We start from the raw sequence: 6000 nt of genomic DNA on the forward strand, positions 1-6000 counted from the left end.
ACTCTCTGTCAGCCCTAGGAAGGAGGCAATGGCAAATCACTTCGAAATCTTGCCAAGAACACTGCAGGGAAACTGCAAAACTGACTTGTCCAGGCAGTCACCAGGAGTCAACACAGACTCAAATGCACAACTAAATAAATAAACACACACACACACACACAGAGTACAATTATCATCAACCTATGATTTCTTCTTATTTACTCACAACCACATAAATAATACCAATTTATACTTTCTGACATACATGTATGTGCTTTCATTTATAATTAAATCTAAACCTTCACTTCTCTGCATATATTCATCAATTCCACTCCACAAAATCAGACCATCCTCATTCAGATCTTTTACATCCCCCCGTTTTCTTACTTTCACAGATATCCAACCTATCTATTTTATTATTTCATTTAATTAATTCATTCATGTTCTTTACCATTTATTCATCTTACATTTCAAGTCACAATCTCCCATGTGTCTTAGCTTTTACTAAGTGGGCCCTAGATAGTGACCTCCAAAGCTCATTATGGCTTTGACCAGGTAAAAAGCATTCACATCATGCTTTTTAGTAAGATAGAAAATATGTTGATTAGGTTACCAACCTTAATCATACAAATGCTACATGCGGCTTTGTTGCTCAGTTTTGGCACATCTTGCACAAGATCAACTAAAGCCCAGTTGTACCCCAAGTATGCTTATGCTACGCTATGCAAGGTAGGATCTCTAACTACCTTGCAAGCCAACAAACAATTGCCTGCATTCCACAGCTTGAGAATACAGGTGGAATATTGACAGAGAATGAAGTTCACTTCCTTTCAAAAGAAAGGGAGAATTGGATATTATGTATGTGGGACTTCTACATTTTGTGAAAGGTGACTTCTATGAGCTTTAAAAAACAAAACATGTACCTTTCTTGCTTGCACTAGATGATTGTACATGTATTTGTATTTATGTATTTCTAAACTAAAGCCAAATCATAATTAATAGGATTTAGAAAATATACATTCAAAATGCAGGAGTCACTTTTCTCCTTCTAGAAATGAATGCTAACGTCTTCCAGAACAGACTGCATTATCTTCATTAGGACAAATACCCACTAACTGCACTTCTGTCTTGTCTGCCTTCAGTTTAGTGAGCCTCCTTCAGTACATTCCTGTGATGACATGATGACAAGAAGGGAAAGGACAGAGGGAGCTTTTCATATAATTGCCAATAGCCTCACAGACAATGATGGTTGGAGTCATGCATAAATGTCCATGTATAGCTACAGGATGTTGTCAATTGTTATCTAAAAGACAGACATGCAAAAGAAAAACTGATAGAAGAATAATCAGTGATCAGACTTGTTTTGATATAATAACAAAATGGGATAATCAAAATATATAAAATGACATTCTTTGCAAACCAGTTATTTTCATCTTCATGGCATTTTGGTTGCAAGTCAGTTGCTTTCTTTCATATTCTTTTGAAAGACTGCGACCACAACTGTTTCTTCACAAAAGGGAGTTACGCCTGCCAGGTGAATTCAGAGCCAGAGTAGCCCCTTTTCCTCCCATTTAATCACGGAAACCCTGAACTAACCCAGTAAATCTGTTCAAGGAGGAAAATACTGCTTCCATCTCCTGAAGGTTCAACATATTGGATATTTCTTAAAATAAATGAGGATTAAAACACATTCTTTTTTTAATTTCAAATGTCAATGAGAGAAATTTAACCAGAGTCCCATTGGTTTCAATAACAGAAGGGCAGCTGGTTCTAATAGAGTAGGAGTTTAGATGCTTAGCTCTGAATGGAATGTGGCTTATATATTTTGCTTCCATTTTTATTTAACTTTTCACAAGCAAGGCAAAGCTTTAGGCATAACCATACCAGATGTATGCAATTAAATTATGCATATCCTTACCTTGTCTATGATACATAGAGCCAAAGCAAGCACAGGACAATACAGTGGCCAATTGTTGATGCTAAGAGTTAGACATATAGTACCATCACAATTATGATGCTTTTTATCAGTGCCTCCCATAATTTGTTAATTACTGCACATTCCCTTCTACAGGAAAATGTGCTGGGTTACATCCTGAGCATTAAGAATAACAGATTGGATGTTGCTTTCTGCTATAGATAATGATTATTTGATAGCAACAATTAAAATGTAGCATTTCTATTTAAACTTCCTAAGTATGTTTTGATTATCAAATATGTGTTGCCCCCAAAAAGAACTAATGAGGTCACAGTTTCGGTACTCTGTTAAAGCTAAATAAATCCTATCTCTTCCATGCCAGTATATATAGGATCTACATTATTTGTTCTGGGCTTCCAGAAACCTGAAAAATGAGATACCTAATGATAACATATTTTTGTGTAATAAACTTGTTGCTAGTTAGGAAAGCTCATACAATAAAAGGAAAAACAGTGCTAAGCTGCTACCTTCTAGCAGCAAGGAGCTCTAAGTTTGATTGGTGTAGCTGCATTCATGATATTATTGGGTTTAACCATGTTCCCTAAACATATATGACCTTCAGCTGCTTGATAAATACATGGAAAGGAGACTATCTTTCTCAATGAAGAGACTGCATACTGCTCTGTAGCCCACACTTCACACTGTGCCTTATCCTGATCCATACCATATTTTAACCATTATTTGTTACTTCCCTAAACATAATTGTACCAATAATGGAATGTCATTATACAAAACTTGGTGCAGCAAAAATTTGAATATTAGGTAAATATTAATTAGGTATTTTGGAACCCAACTTGCCAAAAAGGATACTTCAGAATTGAGGGAAACCAATAGCAACTAAGGAAAGCATGACTTGAAATCTGTAACACATGGCCTGAAAGAGATGATATGGAGGAATTTTTCTCCTCTTGTAATATTGAGAGACGAAACTGTTAACCTGACCTAGTTGGGGTGAACTTTCTCTGAAGGTATATAGCCTAAGTGCTTATCAAACACTTGACTGTTACTAGATGCCCAAGTGGAACAGTGAAACGTACCTTTTCCTACTTTAGTTGGTACTCCAGCAATTATCATTCCTGGACAAAGTTTGACCCATGCACTGGTAACCTCATATCTTGATTACTGTACAGAGGGGGGCTCTCCTTAGGCATGGTCCAGAAACTGCAGCTGGTACACAAAAAGCAGTGAAGCTATTATGTTCCTTCAAATTAAGCAGCAACTACACTTTTACATCTTCAGACAGAAAATGTAATGAAAGTAGGAATAACGTTGAGGAACAGGAGGAAGAGCAGCAACCAAGACATGGTTAGATAACAGAAATTTGAGTCCAAGGCAGAAATGTAATTTGAGAAAGTATCTCAGGCTTGACAGTCCCTAGTTCTCACAAAGATAAAAGGAGGGAGGGGGAAAATGCATTCAGACTTGCAAGATTCTGTTACTGTAACCTTATAATAAAAGTTGTATTAGCATTCATAGCTTTGGTTTTCTAGTCTGATCTACCTCAAAGGGCTGACAGAAAAGTTCCTTGGAAGGGCAAATTTGGAATAGAAAAAGTAGTGAAATCTCCTCTTCTCTTCTATGTTCTCAGCTAGCCATACCTGAACTGCCCTTCCTGTCTGTAAAGAGGGCTTATTGGCCTACTTTACATTTCAGCGTAACACTTATGCATGTATTTATGTCTCAGTGCATGCAGATAGGCAAAACAGAGTAGAAGTCCTCTAGCTTACAATTCATGCAGAGTTTCTGCAGAATGCAGCTTTCTAAACAATGTAAAAGTATATGTTCCAGGATTTGAAGCAGAGGGAAGGGCCTTGAGCAGGAATTCTGCGATTTCCTTCCTTGAATCTACCCCTTTCTTACCACTGTTATCACTGCTCATTCATTTGCTTCTCTTTCCTGGCCTAAAAGCTCACTCCTCCAGAAAGAGAACATAAAATTCTCCAAAGTGGGATGACACAACCTTTTTCAGACTACAGGCCACATGGGGCTTTTGAAAGCCATGCCAGCAATAAGTAGGTTGGGCTCTGATTTAAATTAAAGTAATTTAATATAGTTAAGTGATCTCTCTATAACTAATACTTTCCTCCCTTCTGTCACATTAAGTGTAACAATTCAGCAGGAATTTTTAGACAGGCTAGGGTTTGCCTTCCATGTGGCGTAATGATCATTCTGTGACTTCCTTTTACTGTTCACAGGTTTGCAGATCAGGCTGAAACAGCAAGCAGGAGAAACAGCAGTAGTACCAAAAGATTCCAGCTCATTGGCAATGAGCTCCTTACCAGAATGTGGTCCCTGGCAGGTGCCTAATAATACTATCCACCCCCCCCACCCCCCAATTATGTCTATTGTTCCTGAGCCAAATGAAGAACCGAAATCAGCAGTCTGGCACTCTGAAGGTAGTACAACAGCAACTGCTGGAAACCTCAAAGCCTTGAGTTACTAACTACCTCTGTCTGGCAGGGAAGAATTTCATTGATCAGATGTTTGGATTTTTTTCCCCTTTGTATATTCCATCAAAACTGTGCTGGGGTCAAACTAATTTCATTTCAGAGATTCAAATGCACTTTTCAAATCTGGTATATTGCCACCCTTCTGAATTGGCTGGTTCCTTCCCTTTTAGATGCACATCTCAACAAATGCTGTAATTGTCTATTCTCTCTTTTCGTTCAGGGCAAACTTTCCAAATTCATTACTGTGCATTCATGCAAGACATGACTATGCCTGCTTCCCTTGAAACCATTTACATGTTTTATATTCTATAGGTATACTTCAGGGGCCAGCAACCCTGAGTCAAAGATGCTCTCCCCAAAGGGGGGAGGGGCTGGGGAGGAAACAGGTTGAGCAAGATAGGTGACATTCAAGTTCATCAGATGCCTACTGAAAAGAAATTCTTAATGATATTTTCCTGTCTTCTTCCTTCTTACCCTTCCAATCATTTGTCATGTTTTCACCTTTTAGTCCTGTCAATTGGTTATAATCATTATTTAATAGCTTAAGAATGAATTACAGAATAACATTCACTACCTTTCGTCTATTTGTTGATGACATTCACACTTTAATTCTAAGCTTTTACTAAAGTTTCCTTTCCATTCCCATCAACAAATCATTATTGAATTATTATAGCTAATTACAATTAACAATGAATTAAATATAAATTTTAAATATCATTTTATATATTTTCTTAATTTCTTCCAATCCTTTATATTCCTTTTCTCCTTCCATTAATGCTTTATACATATTATGTTTTGTAATCTGGGCTGCAAAAATCCAGATAACCAGAAAGCAGCAAACAGATACAAATAACGACTTTTTGCTGACATTAAGCAGTCATCCACATATATGCAGCCCAAACATAGTCTCCCCCCCCAACACTTGAATACACACTCACCTGAAAGCTATTCTAAACACACAGGATCTGTCTCAGGAGTAGCTGTATCTCTCTGCATAAACTGTATTCTTTGCAGCAAACTCAGCTTCTAGAATTCAGAATGTCTGTAGAGATACTCTAGAATTAGATGGGGAAGGATGAAAGGAGAAAGTTGGATGCAATTAATAAGTAGACTAATATCACTGCAATATGGGCAGCACTTACAAACAGAAGAACAATTTAATTTGGAACAGCTTAATCATTTATAGCAAGCTGATAGTGTTGACATGATTGAAAGTCTGGACATTAACAGTACCATCACAGAAATGCAAGTCACAAACTACTACTGTTGAAGGGAAGTACAGTACAACAAGAACAGCAAGAACTTTTCAGCAAGGGCTAGATAAGAAATTCAGCATGAAGTAGGCTAAGCAGATTAGGAAGAATTTCTATGATTTAATTTCTGTCACCAACATATTGGGCACAATTTAAAATTTGGGACAGTTGGGGAACAGGGTCTGGGAGGGTGTGTGACTCACGGAAAGAATACAGTTCAACAACTGAAATGTCAGATTCAGCTTCCCATGTGACTGATAAAGAGCAGAACTTTAGGAATGAAAGGCCTTTCCTCTAGGCAGAAAGGGTGGGTGGGTGGGTGGAATGTTTCCTTGCCATTTTC

General features: G+C 37.5%; 1 long non-coding RNA gene across 2 annotated transcripts in view; it reads right to left on the reverse strand.

Annotated features, from left to right (window-relative positions):
• Window positions 1–5487, reverse strand: part of LOC148217141 (uncharacterized) — a 98718-nt gene extending 93231 nt beyond the window's left edge. For both annotated transcript variants that reach the window (XR_015796989.1, XR_015796985.1), the window contains exons 1-2: window positions 5343–5487; window positions 2992–3121 (exon numbers count right to left, since the gene is read on the reverse strand). This is a non-coding gene — a long non-coding RNA (uncharacterized LOC148217141). The remainder of the gene's footprint in view (window positions 1–2991; window positions 3122–5342) is intronic.
• Between the last annotated feature and the right edge of the window lie 513 nt (window positions 5488–6000).

The sequence above is a fragment of the Python bivittatus genome, unplaced genomic scaffold (genome assembly GCF_059951505.1).
Source record: "Python bivittatus isolate LINGU-HERP-01145 unplaced genomic scaffold, Pbiv_v1 ctg000020_np1212, whole genome shotgun sequence".
NCBI lineage: Eukaryota > Metazoa > Chordata > Lepidosauria > Squamata > Pythonidae > Python > Python bivittatus.